General features: G+C 45.1%; 1 protein-coding gene across 2 annotated transcripts in view; it reads right to left on the bottom strand.

Annotated features, from left to right (window-relative positions):
- Window positions 1-17,872, bottom strand: part of IL21R (interleukin 21 receptor) — a 35,858-nt gene extending 17,986 nt beyond the window's left edge. The window contains exon 1 of one of the 2 annotated variants that reach the window (XM_019988355.2): window positions 17,297-17,872. The gene's annotated coding sequence lies outside the window, so the exon portion shown is untranslated. Of the gene's footprint in view, window positions 1-2,287; window positions 2,838-17,296 lie in introns of those variants that run through there. The other variant, XM_070779848.1, reaches the window with a different exon arrangement.
- Window positions 17,873-20,873: the final 3,001 nt, after the last annotated feature.

Below are 20,873 nucleotides of genomic sequence, written 5' to 3'. Positions count from 1 at the left end.
ATCTTCCACGCCCCCCACCCCCCACTCACTCAGTCTTCATGACCCACCTGCTCCATCCCTGTGTCCATGAAGCTATGCTGGAATGTTCTAGAACTCCTGCCACTTACTGCCTTCAAGGTTCTTACCAGTGCTGTGATCTACTTGCTGTTTCTCTTTATCTGGTCTCATAGTTTTTGCTCCAATAAACATCTCAAAATGGAAAATCAGACCATCAATAGGTACATGCATGCATGCTCATTCGCTTCAGTCATGTCCAACTCTTTGCAATCCTATGGACTATAGCCTGCCAGGCTCCTCTGTCCATGGGATTCTCCAGGCAAGAATACTAGAGTGGGTTGCCGTGCCCTCCTCCAGGGGATCATGCCAACCCAGGGATCGAACCCACGTCTTCTGCATTGCAGGCTTTACTTCTGCATTGCAGGATTCTTTACCACTGAGCCACCAGAGAAGCCCTCCTTCCACAGGTGACTAGTATGAAACAGAGAGGCAGCATGCACCACGGTGGTTAAAACACAGACTTGGGCCAGCCCGCCTCAGTTTAAACCTCGGCACTGCTGATTATACACTGTGTGACCTTGGGGAGTTTACTTAACCTCTCGGGGCCTCTGAGGCCTCATTTGTAAAATAGAGATATTAATAACCTACCTCATAGAGTTCTTGGGAGAGTTGTCAGTGTTTTTAGAGCATTTGGAACAGTGCCTGGCATGTTAATAGGCATCGTATACGTGTTTCTTAAACTAACCAACTCACCATGAAACAAAATGCAATGAAATGTAAAACCTGAATACAAGGAAAACAAAAGACAGAAATTGAGTTTTAGCAAGACACTCTTCCTTGCTTAAGACTCTGATGAGTTGGAGATCTGGTTTGCCTTTGTTTAAAAAGGGAGATTAAAGAGTATCAGAGAGAGGTGTTGAAGACATACTAGCATCAAACTGAGATTCTCCCCCTCCACCACCACCTTGTCAACAGCAGAGGAGCCAAAGAAATTTGAAAAGGGCCTCACTCTCTCACTAGGGGGTCCAGGGATATTTAAAACCATCTAAAACAAGCCACTCAAGTTCTGGGAAACATTAGCCTTGAATGATGAAGTCTTCAAGTCATCTCCTCTGGTTTCCACAGCACTGAGTACAAAGGCCTCCCAGTCCCATGGCCCTTCCTGCCCTGAATCCATCCCTTTATGGGGCTTCCTGCTCAGCGGACTCCTGAGGGCAACAGCTACTTACTCCCTAGGCGCACCCAGACCAGCAGGTGTGCTTCCTGAGTGAAGGACAGAGGGTGCCCTGCAGCCTCCTACAAGGAGTGAAGGCTGAGATCTGCCAGGTGCCAGCTGTGTGACGCTGGGCAAGTCCCTGGCCTCTCTGATTCTGTTTTCTTATCTTTGTTGCAGGCACTAAATGCAGAAGTACAGCACAGTCCTGGATGGGATAGAGCCCTAAAGAAGAGCTTATCCACAAGGTTCCAGTGCCTAGGAATGATTTCTGAGGTTGTGGTCATTCAGACTAAAAGTTGGCCAAATTTCAAGAGAGTCTGGGGATGTGGAGCAGACTCGGGGGAGGAAGGCAGATGGAAGCAGGTGCTATGGAGAATTCAAAGTGCTTAACTTCACAGTCAACAGGGAAATGCAAATGAAAACCGCAATAACATGCCATTTAAATTTTATCAGATTAGTAAAAACTGAAAGTCTGACAATATCACATGCTGCTGAGGACGTGGCGTAATGGGAACTCTCATTTACGGCTAGTGGAAATGTAAATTAATACAACTGGTCTGGAAAACAGTTTGGCATGGTGTAACAAACTTGAGAAGGAAACAGAGAAAGGAAATGGCAACCCACTCCAGTATTCTTGCCTGGAGAATCCCATAGACAGAGGAGGCTGGCAGGCTATAGTCCGTGGGGTCGCAAGAGTCAGACATGACTTACTGACTAAACCTCCTATATAAACAGCTCATACAACTCAAAAAGATAAAAAAAAAAAAATGGGCAAAACTAGACAATTCTCCAAAGAAGACATATAGATGGCCAACAGGCATAAAAAGATGCTCAACATCTCTAATTACTAGAGAAATGCAAATCAAAACTACAATTAGATACCATCTCACCCTGGTTACAGAGAAGGCAATGGCACCCCACTCCAGTACTCTTGCCTGGAAAATCCCATGGACGAGCCTGGTGGGCTGCAGTCCATGGGGTCGATAAGAGTTGGACATGACTGAGCGACTTCACTTTCACTTTTCACTTTCATGCATTGGAGAAGGAAATGGCAAGCCACTCCAGTGTTCTCACCTGGAGAATCCCAGGTACAGCGGAGCCTGGTGGGCTGCCGTCTATGGGGTCGCACAGAGTCGGACACAACTGAAGCAACTTAGTAGCAGCAGCAGCAACAAACTTGAACAGATATTTGCCCTAAGATCCAGCAATTTCACTGTGAAGTATACTACTGATGAAACACTGGCACATGTGTACAAGAAGCCGAGGCAGAAATGTTTGCAACAACATTGACTTAAATATTGAAAAACCGGAAACAAGCTAAATCTCCGTCAGCAAAAGAATGGAAAGATAAACTATGGTGTAATCACCCAATGTGAAAATGAATCATAGCTTCACACAACAAAGCAAATGACTCTTACAGAAAAAACAAAAACAAAAAACCAACCAAAAAAAATAAAAAGGCAAACGACTCTTTCTGAAGAAACAGAAAAGTAAGTTAGAAAAGAACACAGGCACAATAACACTATCTATGTCACACTTTCGAGACACTTCAGTCATGCCTGACTCTTTTTGACTCCACAGACTGTAGCCCACCAGGCTCCTCTGTCCATGGGATTCTCCAGGCAAGAATACTGGAGTGGGTTGCCATGCCCTGCTCCAGGGGATCTTCCCCACCCAGGGATCAAACCCCAGTCTCCTTCGGCTCCTGCATTGCAGGTGGGTTCTTTACTGCTGAGCCACCGGGAAAGCCCATGTGTCACACAACACCATGTAAAGAAGCTCTATATATTGTCTCAGTGAATATCCATGTGTCCTGAATATATAGAAAAAACCCAAGGGGATGAGAAACATCAAACTCTGAAGAGTGTAAACTAGGAGGGGATGTGATCAGGTGGGGATCTTCAGTGGTCTCAACAGTTTGGTAAAACTGAGTGAATGGTGTTGATTATATTTTCCTTTATACTTTTGTATATGTCCAAACTATTTCATAACATTTTAAATGTAAGTGAATTATAAACTAAAATGTGAAAGAATACTTTCACTTCTGGCTATGATGAAGTAGTTGGTAACTGATTAACCTTCTTACTAAGAACAACTGCTAAGCAGGAGGGGGGAAAAAAAAAAAAACCAAACTATTAGGAAGCATGAGAAAGCAACCAAGTGAGATAGTACTTGAGAGGCCAGGGTGCCAGAGAGAAGGAAAATTCTCTGCACGCAATGCCCCCTTAAATAATTTGCCAAATCACTGCATTCCAAGAAACCTAGCAGAAAGCATCTGCTAAGAGGCTAAAAAAACTAAGAAGAGATTTTGTCAGTTTCACAGTGCTAAGGAGAGAATCAAAGTTTAAGAAAAATGGGCCCCGATAAATACCCAGTTATTCAGGGGGGAAAAAAAAGATGCCTTGGGAATCAGAAAAAAATCAGAAATAGTTCAGCCTTCACTGCATCAAGATAATCTGCCTATATGCTATATGTGAGCTAGGAAAAAAAAATCAAAACCTATCCAGAAAAACTTAGCTTCATCTAAAGCCTCCATTCTTTTCATACACAATGTCCAGCATTGAATTAAATTGACAGGACAAACCAGAGAACAGTACCAAATGACCAAAAGCCAAGAGAAAGAAACAAAACCAGAAACAGACACATAAGTGATCATTAGACAGAATTTAAAATAACTATGATTGGTCTTCCCTGATGGCTCAGTGGTAGAGAATCTGCCTGCCAATGTAGGAGACCCGGGTTTGATCCCTGGGTAGGGAAGATCCCTTGAAGAAGGGAATGGTACCCACTCCAGTACTCTTGCCTGGGAAATCCCAAGGACAAAGGAGGCTGGCAGGCAGCAGTCCATGGGGTCAAAAAAGAGCTGGACATTACTTAGCGACTAGACAACAACAACAATGATCAATGTGTTCAATAATTCCACCAGAAATAAGGAATGTATTTAACAGCAGAAACTCGAGAGCTGAAAGACACAATAATTGAGATTTATAAGAATGTAACAGATGGATTTGGGAGAAGGTGATGGCAACCCAGTCCAGTACTCTTGCCTGGAAAAACCCATGGACAGAGGAGCCTGGTAGGCTGCAGTCCATGGGCTCTCGAAGAGTCGGACACGACTAAGCAACTTCACTTCCAATTTTCACTTTCACGCATTGGAGAAGGAAATGGCAACCCACTCCAGTGTTCTTGCCTGGAGAATCCCAGGGATGGCGGAGCCTGGTGGGCTGCCATCTATGGAGTCGCACAGAGTCGGACACAACTGAAGTGACTTAGCAGCAGCAGCAACAGATGGGTTTAACAACAGATTAAAAAATCAGAAGAGGGGATTGGTGAACTGAAAGATTGGTAGAAGATAATCAGATTGAAGCATGCAGAGAAAAAAATGTTTAAAAATACAGTAAAGATCAAAAGAGACATATGAGACATTGTGAAAAGGTCTAACAAATGTATTTGGAGTCAAGAAAAAGAGGAGAGAGAATGATTCAGAAGCAATGATAGAGAAACTGGTTAAGAATTTTTCAAAGCTAACAAGAAACTTTAAGCTACAGATTCAAGGAGTTCTATAACCACCCCACCCCCAAAACAAATACAAAGAAAACCACATCTAGGCACATCATAGAAAAACGATTTTAAAAATTTAAGACAAAGATGTACTTAAAATCCAACTTAGAATGTTATATCCAGAAAAAAAATATCCTTCAGAAAAAGAAGGCAAGCTCAATATGATAAAGGAATCTACTAAAATCCCATAGTTATAACATCATACTTAATAAGGAAAAACTGAAAGCTTTCCCTCTAAGATCAGAAACAAGACAAGGATGTCCACTCTCATGACTTTTATTAAACAAAGATGTCCAGGGCTTCCCTGGTAGCTCAGTGGTAAAGAATCTGCCTGCCAGTACAGGGGACATGGGTTTGATGGCTGATTTGGGAAGATCCCACATGCTGTGGGGCAATTAAGCCCATGCACCACACCTATTGAGCTGGTGTTCTGGAGCCCAGGAGCCACAGCTACTGAGCCCATGCGCCACGACTACCGAAGCCCTCGTGCCCTAGAGCCCGTGCTGTGCTGCAAGAGAAGAAGCCCACCCACTGCAGCTAGAGAGCAGTACACACTGGCTGCGCCTAGAGCCCATGCAACAGCAAGGACCCAGCAGCCAAAAATAGATAGATAAATTTAGAAAACAAAAAACAGAGATATCCACTCTCACTGTGCTGATACTTTGGTTCTAGCCAAGGCAATTAGGCAAGAAAAAGAAACAAAAGACATCCATATTTGAAAGAAAGAAGTAAAGCATTTCTGTTTGCAGATGGTATGATCTTGTACATGCAGCATCTTAAAGAATCCACACCAAGGAAATGAAACACAGTAAACAACCAAACAAAAATGGTTCCCGCTAAATTTTCTAGGACTACAGAGCAGTCTTTAAAATACGTGGTGTTCATCCAACCGGATAGCCACATGAAATAGAATGAAATGGACTCCCATCTCACACCATATATGAAAATCAACTCAAAATGGATCAAAGACCTAGTATGAAGTGGCAGAATTAAATCTTAAGATAAAATATAGGAGTAAATCTTCAGAACCTTGAATTCATCGATAGTTTCTTAGACATGCCACCGAAAGCACAAGCAACTAAAGGCAAATATATGGAAGGATTTCAAATTTTAAAACTGTTGTGCTTCAAAATACACTATCAAGAAAGTGAAAAGATAGAGGCTTCCCTGGTGGCCCAGTGGTTAAGAATCTGCCTTGCAATGCAGAGGATGCGGGTTCAATCACTGTTCAGGGAACCAAGATCGCACATGCTAAGGGGCAGCTAAGCCTGCACACCACAACTAGAGAGTCCGTGCGCCCCAGCGGAAGAGCCCACTTGACACACGACGATCCCGTGTGCGGCACCTCAGATCCGACACAGCTCAATAAATAAATAGTGAAAAGACAATACGTGAAAGTGAAAGTGAAGTCCCTCAGTGGTGTCCGACTCTTTGCAACCCCATGGACTGTAGCCCGCCAGGCTCCATCATCCGTGGGATTTCCTAGGCAAGAATACTAGAGTGGGTTGCCATTTCCTTCTCCAGGGGGGTCTTCCCCATCCAGGGATGGAACCCAGGTCTCCCACACTGCAGGCAGACTCTTTATCCTCTGAGCCACCAGGGAATCCCTAGTGAGTGAAAGGTAGTCAGATGTATCTGACTCTTTGCGACCCCACGGACTATACAGTCCATGGAATTCTTAAGGCCAGAATACTGGAGTGGGTAGCTGTTCCCTTCTCCAGGGGATCTTCCCAACCCAGGGATCGAACCCAGGTCTTCTGCATTGCAGGTGGATTCTTTACCAGCTGAGCCACTAGGAAGTATGGGAAAAATACTTGCAAACCATATATTTGTTAGTGTTCATAATATATAAGGAACTCTGAAGGTCTAAAATCCAACCCAATTTTAAACTGTGTGAAAAATCTGAATAGATGTTTCTCAAGGAGATATACTAATGACCATTAAACACATGAAAAGATGCTCATCATCATGAGTCATTTGGGAAATGCAAATAAGGACCACAGTGCGGTACCACTTCACACCCACTAGGTGGCTATTTTTAAAAATGGAAAATAAAAAACGTGGGTGAAGATGTAAGAGTGGAAGGCTCACACATTGCTAATGGGAATGTACGATGGTGCAGCCACTCTGCAAAGCCGGTTTGACAGTTTCTCCAATAGTTAAGATAGTGTCACCACATGACCAAGCAATTTGACTCCTGGGCACATAGGGAAAAGAACTTAAAACGTATTCACAAGAAAGCCCTTCTACACAAGTGTTCATAGCAGCCTTATTTATAATAGCCCTAAACTGAAAGCAACTCTAATGCTCATCAGTTGATGAATGGACAAACAAAATGTAGACTGCACAGACGATGGAATATTATCCCGCCATAAAAATGAATCAAGGACGGATATATGTTAAAGCATGGGTGGACCTTTAAAATTTAAAGTAGAGAATTTAGACACAAGAAGTCACATATTGTATGATTTTATTTGTATGAAATGTCCAGAGTAGGCAAACCCATAGATAGGTAGTATATTCGTGGTTGTCGGGGGCTGGAACTTTGGAGGGAGGGGGAATAGGGCATGACTGTTAATGGGCATAGCACTTTTCTGGAGAAATAAAAATTTCTGCAGTTAGATAGTGGTGATGGCTGCATGACTTTATAAATATACTAAAAACTACTTAATTGTGCACATCAAAAGAGTGCATTTTATGGTATATGAATCAGACCTTAATTACAAATGTTTTTAGATAAAGACAAAATAAAGCTTTACTTTTCATAAAAAAAAAAAAATGCTGAGAGGATTTGTCACCTGTAGACCAGCATCACAAGTGAATTTTGGGGGAAAAATAAAAATAATCTCAGATGGGGAGTAATTTACTATAGGAAGGAATGAAGAGTAATAGAACATTAAAAATATAAATGAATATTAATTAATGAAAATAATAATGTTAATGTCTTATGAAGTTTAAACTATATGCAGAATGAGAACATTGGGTTGGCCAAAAGGATCATTTAGATGTTATGGAAAAACTTGAACAATCTTTTTGGCCAACTCAATACATTACCATGATTACTAAATATAAGAAGTGAACAAAGATAAAGGTCACTGTGTTAAAAAAAAAAAAAAGTCACTGTCTTGTCTGGAAAGTGATAAATGTACTAATATAAGGTGTCCATGGAATTCTCCAGGAAAGAATACTGGAGTGGGTTGTCATTTCCTTCTTCAGGCGATCTTCCCGATCCAGGGATCAAACCCAGGTCTCCTGCACTGCAGGTAGATTCTTGACCGTCTGAGCCACCAGGAAAACCCTTAGTATAAGGTTGACTTCAAAAAATTCAAGTATGCATGCTATAATCTCTAAGAAAAACACTGAAAGAGTTACAAAACAAAGTATAACAAACCAATAGTTAGGAAACACAGAACAATAATTTTAAAAACTTTATTCATTTAGAAAACGGGACAAAGAAGACGAAAAAGGAACAAAGAATAGATAAGACAAAAGAAAAACAAGTAGTAAGAAGGTACACTTAATCCCAAACACATCAGCATTTTTAATAAAATGTAAATGAAGTGACCACAAATTAAAGACCTAACCCTGAAACGAATACTTTACATTAAAATAAAGTAAAAATTATAGTTTAATCTCTCTCACAAATATACAGACAAAAATTGAAAACAAAATATTAAATCATATCTGATGATATTAATATATACAAATGTATTATACATCATTATTACATGAGGTTTATTTCAAGAATACAAGGCTGTTTGACATTTGAAAATCAGTAATCTGTTTTACCACATTAACAGAATAAAGAAATTCTATATGACAATTTAATTTTAATGTGACATTTAATAATTTGAAACACTTATTCATGATTTTAAAAACACTCTCAGGAAAATAGGAATAGGAAGAATTCTCTTGATCTGATGAGGAGTGAGCACACACACACACACACTCACACACACACAGAATATACACAGCTAACATCCCGAAAGGTCAGATACTGAACACGTTATCCTCCAGGGCAGGGAAAAGACAAGGATGTCTTGTACTGAAGGTCCTGTTCAATGCAATAAGGCCAGAAAAATAAATAAATTTATAAATATTAGAAAACTATAAGGATTGGAATGGTAAAAGACTGTCTTAAAAGTCCAGATACTTAGTAAATAAACTATTAGATAATAACTGTTAAGCAAGGGCAATGAATTTGAGGCCAATATAAAAAATATATTATATTTCTAAAGATCAACGAAGTTGACAAACCTTTGGCTAGACTAAGAAAAAGGGAAGATTCAAATAACTAAAATCAGAAAGGAAAGATGAGACATTACAACAGACACCACAGAAGCAAAATGGATGGTAAGATACAACTATGAATAACCCTATACCAACAGACCTGATAATGGAGGAGAAATGGATAATTCCTAGAAACATACAACCTACCAAGACTGACTTATGAAGAAATAAAACGTCTGGACAGACCTCTATGTAGGCTGCAAAAGCAACAAAAGCAGAAAGAGAAGTAGGACTACATCATAACAAAAAGCTTCTGCATTCCAAAGAAAACCATCAACAAAATGAAAAGACAACTTACTGAGTGGGAGCAAATATTTGAAAATCATCTATCTGATAAGAGAATACTATGCAAACTAAAGACCTCATACGATCTGATTTCAAATTGAGCAGAAGGTCTGAATAGACATTTTCAAGAAGAACACACAGATGGACAACAGGTACATGAAAAATGTTCAACACCATTCATTACCAGGGAAATGCAAATCAAAATCACAATGAGATTGCAGATTTCACGTGACACCTGCTAAAAACTGGCTATTATCAAAAAGACTTTAACAAATGTTGCTGAGGATATGAAGAAAAGGGAACACTTGTGCACCGCTGGTGGGAATGTATTAGGTGCAGCCACTATGGAAAACAGTTGGAGGTTCCTTAAAAAATTAAGAATAGAACTACCACATGATCTAGCAATTCCACTTCTGGTTATATGCTGAAAAGAAATGAAATCACTATCTCAAAAAGATACCCTTCACCCTTATGTTCATTACAGTTTTATTGACAATAAATAAGATTGGAAACAACTTGTGTCCTTCAACAGGTGAATGGATGAAGAAGATGTGACATGCACACACAATGGAATATTATTCAACCGTGAAAAATAATGAAATCTTGCCATTTGTGGCAACATGGATGAACCTCGAGGGTATTATGCTGAGTGAAAGATGAAGTGAAATATGAAAGATGGAGAAAGGTAAATACAGTATGATCTCTCATATGTAGAATCCAAAAATAATAATAAGTTTATAGATACAGAGAGAACTGGTTGATGTTTGCCAGAAGAAAGGTGTAGGGGTGGGAAGAATTGGTGAATAGAATTGAAAGGTAGAAAGAAAAAATATATGGTGCATTATTGAGCAAAAGCCACAATAAAAATGAAGCAAAAAATTTTTTTTAATGTTATGTACTTGCAATGCATAAGTCCAAAGCATCTTATTCAGTGTGGTTAAATTTCATGAGCAGACTACCACATAAATTATATTTTTACACCAACATTGAGTATTGCATTTTATTATAGCTTTATTGATATCTTTTTGATCAAAACATATGTCAAAAATACTGAACACGTGCTTTCGGCAATTTTATAAAGACTGAGTAATGCTGCAGAAACTAAAATATACTGACACTTGAATACAATTAATTTTCTCTAATAACAATGACACAGCTGTTAAAAATACTTATCTTTAGGGACTTCCCTGATGGTTCAGTGGCTAAGACTCCAAGCTACCCATGCAGGGGGCCTAGGTTTGATCCCTGGTCAGGGAATTAGATCCCACATGCTGCAACTAAAGATCCTGCCTGCTCCAACTAAGACCCAGCACAGCCAAATAAATAAAGAAATATTTTATTAAAAAATACTTAACTTTATATCACCATCACTGAAACTAGAGAGAATTTAAAATTATGAAATAAACTATCAATTATATAGAGAATATAAATTTTAAATAGCAATGTATGATTCTGATAAATTTATCTTTAAAAAATTGAATATGGACTTCCCTGGCAGTCCAGTGGTTAAGACTTTGGGCTTCCACCGCAAGGGACACAGGTTCAATCCCTGACTGGGAAACTAAGATCTCTCATGCACAATGTGGTCCAAAAAATGTTACATTTAAGTAATTTTGTAGAAATTAACTGATACATGATTAAGTATCAACATTCAAAGGCTAATTTTGACCTCTATTTTGAGTCAACTGTTTCATCTTAAGAAGTTATAAGTCACACTGCAAAACTTATGTACTATTTTTTTTATTAAAAAACTTTTAAGTATGGAGAAATAGTGAATGTGGTAAATAAATCACGCCTCTGTGTCCTAGTATCTTTGCAGATTGCTTTTCAAAAGGAAAATAAGTACTTGCACAATTACCTTATGTATGAGTAACTCTAGAATCTATAAAAATATGCACCAGGCAGTAACAGGTTAACATACTGAGGTGTCAGATAAATTGCCACATGTTGATGAAGATATCTGGGTTGATAGAGAAAGCTACCTTCATTAAATTGGAATCTTATTATTGTTCTCTAAAAAAGGGACGATAATAAGTCACACTATAATTCCATTTTTTTCTCCAATGGAAATATCTTTTGAATTTAGAAAAGTTTTCACTTATAAAAGACACAAACAAAAAGAGAAATTGAAAAAAAAAGAGAGAATATAAAAGAAACTGAAATAGGAGATTGTATCTACATCTGTATATAGTTTCTTTCATATAGTTATATTACACATTTTATATATTATATATAAATGTATAATATATAAAATTATGTCTATAATTCTATATAACATATAGAGAGAACTCCTACAAAGCAATTATAAATAAATAACTCAGGACTCATTTTTTTTTAATGGACAAAAAGCTTAAGCAGACACTCCATAGAAGAGGACATCCAAATAGCCAAAAGCATGTTAAAAAGTGCTTAAAATCATTACTCATCAAAGAAATGCAAATGTATATCCCAATAAGAGAGCACTACACATCAACCCAGAATGACTAAAATGAAAACAAACGAAAAAATTCCAAGTGCTAAAAAAGGATAGGAAGCAATCAAAACTCTTAATCTCCACTCAGTTTTCTCTAAAGAATGTGAATTGGTACAATCACTTTGGAAAACTCTGCTAAACAGGAGACCCAAGAAGTCCTTTTCTAGATTATGCACCAAAGGGCAAAATATACATGTACACAAGCAGACATATACCAGGGTGCTCACAGCAGCATTATTTACAACCTCCCCAAACTGAAAAGAACCTAAGACCTTGATTTCCCTGTTCCTTCTTTCGCTCACTGATAATTCAGGAATGGGACTCCTTCAGATCCTCAAGCCGATCATAATTTCCAGTGTGACCCAGGTGGGGACTGGGGCTGGAAAGCAAAAGGTGAGGGGGAAAGTAAAACGGCCCGTTTCCCATAGGGACCCAGATGACACGAGATGGGGGTAGAGGGACTCCCCAGCCGTGCCAGAAACAAGAGCCAACAGGTCGCCAGAAGGGGAAGTGTCAAGACTGAGGGACTTCCCAAGAAGGAACACAGAAGACAGGGCTTCCAGCCCATCACTGGTCTCCAAGGACTTCTGCCCACTGCCCTTCCCGTGGCCTCCTCCCCCACCTTGTGCCTCCAGCTGCGGCTCCTCCCACCCAGGCCTCACCACGACTCTCTGTGGCTCCCCATCACATCTTCAGAGAAAGCCCTGAATTCCTTCGCTCAGCATTCAAACCATGTCAGCATGTGTCCCCAACATTCCTTCTGCCCCTAGTCTTCATCCCGGACTCCGGGTACTCCAGGTTTCTGACACCTGGACCTCTTCACAACACCCCCGTGCATCTGACTTCCTTCCACACCTTTGCACCTGCTGTTTCAGCCACCAGAACTCTCTGATCTCTCTGTCAGCTTCCTATTCAGCTTCAAAAGCCAGTTCAAATGTCATCCCCTTCATAATTCTTTGCCCTCTCCAAGGCATATGAGTCACTCCTTCTTCTAGGGTCCATCCTTCCCCCAGAGCACACCACTCATGGTGTTTTTGGCAACATTCTGAGCAGTTTCTAGGCAAGAACCACATGTTTCTTGGTGACCGCTGAATGTCAATGGCTAACCAGTGTCTGGCAAAGCACTCATTACATGAGTGACTAAATGCAAGAAAAATGCTTTCTGGGCTTCCCTGGTTGTCCAATGATTAAGAATCTGCCTGCCAATGCAGGAGACATGGGTTCGATCCCTGGTCCGGGAAGATCCCACAACGCCACAGGGCATCTGGGCCTGGGAGCTGCAACTGCTGAGCCCACGTGCCGCAGCTACTGAAGCTGGAAAGCCCTAGAACCCGTACTCCGCAGTAAGAGAAGCCACCACAATGAGAAACCCGTGCACCACAACTTGAGAGTAGCCACCGCTCACTGCAACTACAGAAAAGCCCGTGCAGCAGTGAAGGCCCAGTCCAGCCAAAAATATATACAGTTATAAGAGAAAGAAATCATCATAGAGGGACAGTGGGTTGCACAGGGTCACACAGTGAGTTTTTACTTAAAGCAGAGCTCTCAGGCTGGGGAAGAGCTCCAGCCTGGTTGCCCTGGATCAGGAAGGAGGCTTGGCCCCTAACTTACAGTGGGACCCTGGGCTCTTCTTTTCTCTGGGCCTCAGTTTCCTCATCTGTAGAATGGGGGCACTCACTCTGGCCTAGATGAGGGAGCGTGAGGCTGGTGCTGGGCACACTGGAGTGTGAGTAATGGGAATTGCTTTTTTACATATCTGGGGGAGGGAGGTGGTAGCAAAGGGCAGGTGTCTGAGGACAGGTGTGCTGAGACCCTGGACCTGCAGCTTAGTCAGTAGCTGGTGAACACGAGGGGAGAGGCCTTCCCAGCCGGGGCCACCTCTCAGCCTGTAGACCCTTCTAGTCTGTCTGTCCCTCCCAGGGGGGCCATGAACCCATGTCCACGCAGGTTCTCCAAGCCCGACCGGCCTTTCCCTACTGGAACTTCTCTAGCCTGTGCACCCTCTGCCAGCCAAGGTACATGCCCTGCTCCCAGCAAGCTCTTCCTGCCTGTGCCATCTTGATTTGCCCTCTACCATGCTGGGTGACCGCACCCAGACTGTGCCACCTGCCTCAGCTTCTGTTGCCCCAGCCCCATTCACCCCACCACGCCTGCCAGGAGGGGCTGGTTGTAAGGCAGAGGAAAAAAAAAAGGATGCTTTGCTCCATGGCTGTTTGAAGTCATGAGGTGGGGGGTGGGTGTGGGGCTGGGAACCTGCCCTTTATCCTCGTCCTTGCCCAGCAAGCCCCCACCAGCCTGCTTGACCCTGGCCAAAGTAGACTGGGGGTTACTGATTCATACTGAAGAAAGTCTGCAGGCCCTCGTCCCAGGCTACATCATCAAGCCCTCTTGGCAGATGAGGAAATAGAGGCCCAGAGAGGCCCAGAGGCTTGCCCAGAGTCACACAGCAAGGAGGGCCAGGGCCTGAGCAGGGAGCCAGGCTGGTGTGTTTGCCCCACATCCACTGGGACAACTGGAGTGGCCTGATCCTTCCTGGGGGCTGGGAGGACCAGCAGGCTGGGGGCCGGGTCGGGGGCAGTGCTTTGGCAGGTGTCCTGGCTACCCGAGGGCCCTCGGAGGGGCCTCTGCCCACACCCTGGGGAATATTTTCAGGTTGTTTCAGAAGTTCCAAGTTTACTCAGAGCTCTCATTTGAGCAGTGTTAAAAAAAGTCCCTTTGGCAGGGCTCCAGGGCGAGGAGTGGAGGCGGGGGCACCTGTGAGCCATGAAGTGGGGGTGGGGCTCCTCTCTGCTCCCACGCTTCCCCTGCCCCTCTGGGCTGGTGTGCAGTGAAGGGCAAGGAAAGAAGAAGCAGGTGAGGAAGGGACTGTGATGAGGGGAAGACCCCTACTCCTTGAGGAAGTGCTCCTTCCCATGTCTTCAGTTTTCTTCCCTCTGCTTGTGCATGACTCCCAGGGTCACCCTAGAAAACCTCCACCCCTCTCAGAGCCTCAGTTTTCCCATCTGAGAAAGGGGGGAGTAGAGTCATGATAAGAATTATCATTTATTGAGGGCTGGGTATATGCCAGAAGATATACCAAGTGTTAATAATGAGTAACAATGAGAAAATTATTACCAATGATATTTAAAGTAAAACATATAGCTACCATTTCTCGAGAGCCACTGCAAGGCTCTTTCCACTCATAACTGCACTGGCTCTGTCTGAGCATCACTGAATCCCCAGGACCTAGGACAGTGTTTCAGAAACACATGTTGAGTAAAACCTCACAGCAAACCAAGATAGGTGTTCTTATCTCTGTATAACAGATAAGGACACTGAAGGTTCAGAGAGGTTAAGTGACTAACTCCAGGTCACAAAGGTACTAAGTAATGGAGCTGGAACTCAAGCCCAGGTCTGACCATTTCCAAAGCCCGGGTCACAACTGGCAGTGTGAGTGAGCCAGATTCAAGGCCCCCCAGTGGACTGCAGAGACCTCCCAGCTGCGTGGAGAAGCCAGGCCATCATTCTGGCGATTCTGTAGGCACTGGCTTCTCTCACTCAGAGGAAGGATGCTCTTCCTTTGCTTTCATTCATTTATTTATGAGGCCCCGGGGCGGTCCCGAAGCTGCAGAGAAGCTGGTCCCACTCAAAGCTTCCAGTGGCCTGCTTTACCTGTTCTATCTTCTCTTAAAGTGGCCCCCTCCTCCTGCAAGCCCCCTCCGTCTCCCCGTTTAGCCACCAACCCCCTTCTCTTCTTTGCTGGGCAGGTGGGAGCCTGAAGCACCTGGGATGCATCCTTCATCTTGCTCACCTGTCTCTCCTGGCCCCGGGTCTCAGCCACCTTCTAACATAAGGGCTCTTAGTTTCCTCCCCTACAAGGCTGTAAGGTTCTAGACTTCCTGCCAGGTGTGGGGCAGGCAGGGCCAGGATTTCTGCTGAACCCACCAGGGGAACAGGTGACCGAGGCTCCCCCTCTGGGGTCTGCCTAGGCCCCCTGATTCAATGCCCCACTCTCAGAAGGTGCCCCAGGCTATGGCTCTTGCTTTTTTACTATCCTGTCTAGCAGGTTGACACCTTAGGGTTCCAAACTGAGCTCTGCATCTTTCAGTCACAGCTATCTGGGGCAAGCTTCTCCCCACTGAGTGGCAGTCTCCTCATCTGTGAAACGGGCTGAAAGAGGCCAGCAGCCTCACCTGGGGTCATGAGGATAATGGGAGAGCTTCACGCGCCTGTCACATGCTGAGCTCCAGCCTGGGAGGACCACAACTCAGGGGGCTGAGGAGGCAAGACTGCAGGTTCCTGAGCGTGTCACTGCACCTTCCATGACTCTTGGAAACTGGCCTTTCACTTGATGACTCTAGGTTTCTCATGATGCAAATTCTCTCCCCTGGTAGACCCCCCAGCCAACAGCATTTCTATTTCATGCCCTCGAATCCTCACAACCAGATCTATGAAGATGGAGCTGCCATTCTGCCCATTTCACAGATGAGAAAACCAAGGCTCCATGAAGTTAGAAAAAAGCCGAGAAACTCATCAAAGTTCACCCAGCCAGAAAGCCACATGGCTGGATGTTGAACCCTCCAGGTTTTCCCCCACTCTACCATGTGCTTCTAAAAGCCCCACGCTTTCCCCCTGGGGAAAGCATATGTCCTCCCAGGAGGAACCCCTGACATTTTAATGCCCCTTCCTCTGCCTTGGGTCCTCTGAATCCTAAGTTTCCCGCCAGGCGTCAACTCCCCCTCTGCCCAAGAGCCTGTCTGCCTGTTCCTTCCTTCCCTCCTTTTTCTCAAGTCAAAATCCAACCCATCCTTCAAGGCTCAGCCTCCCCAAGCCTCCTCACCCCACTCTCCTCCACACACACAGAACCAGTTTGGCTCTCACCAGCTGCCCGTCCCCTGTGTTTTCTTGAGAAAGAAGAGGAGACAGCGTGGAGGGTAGGACCAGCCTCCGAGTCACCTGCCCACCCAACTACGCAATGGTTGAGTCACCTTGGGGAAACCACTCTATTTCTCAGAGCCTCAGTTTTCATCTTCAAAATGGGGACACCAACCCGTCTTAAAGGATTTAGACAAAATAAAGGAGATAAAACACTGAACCTGGTACAAAGTCAATGTCTCCTCCCTTCCCCACACTGGCCTGATCACAGTCATGTCCACCTCTGCCCAGCTCAGCTGCCCAGAACCACGCTGACTATCACATCATGTTCAGTCTGGAAACAGCATGCCCTCCCCAGCCCCTGCCTTTTGGAGGCTTGTTTCCACCAGCTCAGGGGGTCGTCTCAGCCATGCCTCTGCCTCTCTGTCCCTGGGGCCTCCTGCGATCTCCAGAAAGGCACTCCAGTCACCCTGAGCTCGGCGGAACAAGAGACTCCAGCTTAACTTTGCTGGTCTCACTGTCCCCAGGTGTGATGAGGGCACAGGACTCCCGTTCGTCCTCCCGGGCAGAGGAGGTCCCCTCCCCGCCTGCCCCCAGAGCGGTGGCTGGAGATGAGTTACCTGCTGTTCTACTTCTTTCTCAGAAATCCATTCTCTCTGGGCTCCGCGCAGTCCGGTGGGCTCCCAAGGGTGGCAGCTGGGCTTGGTGTTGGGGGGGATGGGGAGGGGAATGGGGGTCTGGGAGAACAGGCAGGGGTCTGGGGTGGGAAGCTGCAACCTGCCCCGAGCCACCGATCAGACAGGGCCGGACCTGTCACCCCCGCGGACGGCAGGTGGGCTCCGGGCAGGCGGGCCAGGCAGAGGCAAAGGCGACCATCAGTTACATCCCAAAGAGGTCACACAGGGACAGAAGGCGGAGGCTGCGGGACAGGGGCCGATCCGCTGTACCCGGGATGAACGGAGAGCAGACCAGGGCTGCGGCCCCGCGGACAGACAGAAGTCAAGCAAAACAGACGGCTGGCCAGCCAGGCAGACAGACAGGTAGGCAGGCGCAGGCAGACAGACAGCTGCGCGGCTGTCAGTCACACTCAGGAAGAAGCGGGCAGACAGTCAGACCCCGAGCCCTTCAGTCACTCGGCAGAGACGCCCGCGGGTCCGCCAGAGGCGGCGCCTGCCGTCGGAGCCCCAGCCGCGTGCGCAGGGCGGGGAGGAAGGGGAGGATGTGGTGCGCCGCGCCCGCAGGCCCCGCCCACGGAGCGGCCGGCTCCTCCCCCGGGGAGGGAGAAAGAGATGGGAGGGGGCAGGGCCTCGGGGCAAGGTCCACTGCTCCCCAAATGTCGCCTGTTAGCAAGACATTTAGGGCCACCGGGGTGATGTCTGCCTCCTTTGGACGGTGACATCACCCCCGCAGGCCTCACGGTCTTGACCTTTAAGGCAGGCGGGGAGGTGGTGAGCCGCCGCTTCTCACAGATGTAGAAACTGAGGCTCCCAAGGTGCGGAGGTGGTAAGGCGAGACCCGGGATGTCCCCGGGGGTCTCAGCTCAGCTAGAAGCGTGAGAGCCCAGAGACCTGCCCAAGGTCCCGGGGAGAAGCGGTGTTTGCCCACTGGCCGGCTTCACTCATACACGCTGCCTGCCTGGCCCAGCAGGAGTATGAGTTCGGGACCGTCCCTTCCAAGTTCTCTGCCCCTGTTTCCTTTGAATCCAGCTTCCTGCTGCAGGGAGCAGGATGCTATCCGCATGCCATTGAGAAGACAAGCCGTTGGGCAGGTCACATCACCGCTCTGAATGCCTCACTTTGCCCTTCTGTCCAATGGGGAGACCTAGACTTTAATACATGGGAACTCGGGAACGAAATAGTGAAAACAAATTCTCCAGAGAGTTTTCATCTTGCCGACATGCCAGGAGCCCTCCAGAGGGTCAGATGTCTCTGGCTGATGTTTAAGAGACCTGGGGACAAAATTCAGCAAGTTTACACCCAGCAGCCTCAAAAGAGAGCTGATGCTACCACAGCTAATACTGTCAGTATCCTGCTTTTTTTTTTTTTTTCAGTATCCTGCATTTTTTGGGCACTAAGTCATCTCATTTATTCCACAAACCCTGTGAGGCAAATAAGATTATTCCTGTTTTACAGCGGGAGACACCAAGGCTCAGAGGGGGAATGTATCACACTAGCAAAGAAGTGTCCTAGATGGGATGTGAACCTGGGCGGATGGGATTCCTAAGTCTGCACCAAGTTGTGGAAACTGGACCCAAACATTTCATCCTTGAATTACCAGTGTGGATGAGGGCTGCTCTGTGCTATTTTGATGACACAGGTGGGCTCAAACACACATGCCATCTCCCCCCAAGCTGAGTCATTTTTGGGAAACAATTTGCAGCTAAGCCACATGATCACTCCAGAGAAAAAGAGAAAGCATCTTGTTATTTATTCCTTTTTTTTTTCTTTTTCTAACTGTTTTTGAGGAAGTTAGTACAAATTCCCCTGTGGCTGATTTGAAGGATGTTGGCCCTACAGAGATTCTCTTCCTCACAACCGAAATATCTTATATTCTCTGGAGCATGTATTTTGTGAGGAAGCCAACTTTTCTTTTTCTCCTGATCTTCAAGGTGAGTTTTCTGATACCGTAGACGTAAGATCAAGAGGAGTAATAATGAAAAAATTTTTAAAAAGCAGAAACAACAGCTAATATTTGCTGAAAGCTGATTCTATGCCAGGGTTATAAGGACTTTAAAGATGGATCATCTCAGACTTCCTTGGTGGCCTAGTGGTTAATAATCTGCCTTGCAACGCAGGGGACACAGGTTCCATCCCTGGTTCAGGAAGATCCCACATGCAGTGGAGCAACTAAGCCCCTGTGCCACAACTACTGGGCACAAGCACCCAAGCCCGTGCTCCACAAGAGAAGCCACAGAAATGAGAAGCCTACTCAACTAGAAAGTAGCCCTCTCTCCCTACAACTGCAGAAAGCCTGTGGGCAGCAAGGAAGGCCCAGTGCAAACAGAAATAATGAAATCGTTAATTTTTAAAAAATGTATCATCTCACTTAAATCTCAGAAGAAAGTAGTTACAATTACCATCACTGACATCATCCTACTTTTACAGACAAGGAAACCAAGGCTCAGAGAGGTTAAGTGACTTGTCCAAGGTCACACAGCTGGTGCTGGCAGAGTTGGGATTGGAACTCAGTCTTTCAGGCTCCTGAGTTTACATTCCTGGTCACTCACCAAGTTGCTTTTGGATGTTTGTTAACCCAAGGTTGGTCGAGCCCTCCTACCCTCCCTTCCAAGTGCCTGCCTTCCTCTCTCCCCTTCTCTCCACCCACACAGTCACCCACTACCCACTCATCCATTCTTCCAGGCACACGCCCAAGCAACCATCCGTGCTCTCCCTCCAGTCTTCTCTCCACCAACACCGAACATGCCCTTAGCTATGGATGTGACGGATTCTCCAGAAATACATATGCGTGATGGCCCTCCTGGAGCCTTGTATTCTGGTGGGAGACAAAAAGAAGTAATGGAGGGACTTTCCTGGTGGTCCAATGGTTAAGAATCCTCCTTGCAGGGGATGCAGGTTCCATTCCTGGTCTGGGAACTAAGAGCCCACATGCCATGGGGCCACTGGGCCCACGCTTTGCAACAACTGCACAGTGAAAAGCCCTCATGCAACAATGAAAGGAGATTCTGAGTGTGAAAGAAGGTCCAGTGTGTGGCAACTAAGACCCAACACAGCCAAACAGGTAGATTAATTAATTTAGACAAAGAAGTAATGGATAAACTAAATGCAAACTGTCATTGTTGTTCAGTCACTAAGTCATGGGGACTCTTTGCGACCCCATGGACTGCAGCATGCCAGGCTTCCCTGTCCTTCACCATCTCCCGCAGTTTGCTCAAATTCACATCTGTTGAGTCAGTGGTGCCATCCAAACATCTTGTCCTCTGTCGTTCTCTTCTCTTCCTGCCCTCAGTCTTTCCCAGCATCGGGGTCTTTTCCAATGAGTCAGTTCTTCACATCAGGTGGCCAAAGTATTGGAGCTTCAGCTTCACCATCAGTCCTTCCAATGAATATTCAGGATTGATTTCCTTTAGGACTGACTGGTTGGATCTCCTTGCAGTCCAAGGGACTCTCAAGAGTCTTCTCCAGCACCACAGTTCAAAAGCACCAATTCTTTGGTGCTCAGCCTTCTTTATGGTCCAAC

This window comes from Bos indicus, chromosome 25 (assembly GCF_029378745.1).
Source record: "Bos indicus isolate NIAB-ARS_2022 breed Sahiwal x Tharparkar chromosome 25, NIAB-ARS_B.indTharparkar_mat_pri_1.0, whole genome shotgun sequence".
NCBI classification, from domain to species: domain Eukaryota; kingdom Metazoa; phylum Chordata; class Mammalia; order Artiodactyla; family Bovidae; genus Bos; species Bos indicus.
The sequence above is the reverse complement of the archived record's forward strand: the minus strand, read 5'-3'. Positions and strand labels throughout refer to the sequence as shown.